The following is a 1,300-nucleotide window of genomic DNA, read 5'->3' as shown; positions in this document are numbered from 1 at the left end:
CGGCGATGCTTATACGGCCTGTGGAGAAGCTGCCTCCGCCTTACACGCTACGGCATTACTGCAGGTTCATCAGGCCAAGGCACTGAGGGACTTGCACGAGGGTGGTCATGATCCGGAAGTTCTGAAAGAGCTCCGAACCGCTATTGACCTCACGCTCCGAGTGATGAAGGTCAACGCGAGTTCTCTGGGTCGTGCGATGTCCACATTTGTGGACCAGGAGCGCCATTTCTGGCTGTGTCTGGGACGGACCAGTACCGGACCACACTTATCCTCCTCCATCGCCAACAGGCAACAGCGGGCGGTCGAGAGCGTCAACAAAGGCCCTACTCACGCACCCTCTGCCAAATTGTGGAACCAGGTAAGCGTTGCACCACACACTTAGACCCCTCTTCGGTCCGCTCACATGCCGCCCGAGTTGGGTCCCTGCGTTCCACCTTGCTTCCACACATCTTCGGGTGCATCCATCCCCGAGATTGGTTTGCAGCAATCGACCTGAAGGATGCGTACTTTCATGTGTCGATCCTTCCGCACCGCAAACTATTTCTGCGGTTCGTGTTCGATGCACTGGCATATCAATTGCCTAGAGTTGTTAGCAGTGCGTCTTGCCTTGAACCGTCTCAAAGGGTGCTTATGAGGCAAGCACGTGCTGGTCCGAATGGACAACATAGTGACCGTTGCGTACATCAACCGACAAGATGGTCTGCGCTCCCGTTGCATGTCGCAACTCGCCCGCCACCTCCTCCTTTGGAGTCAGAAGGTTCTGAGGTCACTTCATGCCATTCACATGCCGGGTCTGCTCAACCGTACAGCCGACGAGCTGTCACGAGCTACGTTCCCGGGAGAATGGAGACTACATCCTCAGACGGTCCAGCTGTCCCTCCTCTATACCCTCTTGGGACCTGTCTCTAGTGCTCAAAGCAAGCCTTTGCAGTCAGTCGTGCTAAAGTTTCTTTTAATGAAAACTCTGCTCCTGCTTGCACTGGCCTCCATCAAGACCGGCTATGTGCCCAAGGTTCCCGCTACTCCCTTCAGGGATCAGGTGGTGAGCCTGCAAGCGCTGCCCCCGGAGGAGGCAGACCCAGCCCTAGCTTTGCTCTGTCCCATCCGAGCCTTTGAGATGCTACGTAGACCGGACACAAAGCTTTAGGACCTCGGACCAGCTCTTTGTCTGTTACGGAGGCTGGCAGAGGGGGAATGCCGTCTCTAAGCAGAGGATGGCCCACTGGATAGTGGATGCCATCACCCTGGCTTATCAAGCACAGGGTGTGCCCTGCCCGCTCAGGTTGCGAGCTAACTCTAC

The sequence above is a fragment of the Sinocyclocheilus rhinocerous genome, unplaced genomic scaffold, assembly GCF_001515625.1.
Source record: "Sinocyclocheilus rhinocerous isolate Xijiao unplaced genomic scaffold, SAMN03320098_v1.1 scaffold222, whole genome shotgun sequence".
NCBI classification, from domain to species: Eukaryota; Metazoa; Chordata; class Actinopteri; order Cypriniformes; family Cyprinidae; genus Sinocyclocheilus; species Sinocyclocheilus rhinocerous.
The sequence above is the reverse complement of the archived record's forward strand: the minus strand, read 5'-3'. Positions refer to the sequence as shown.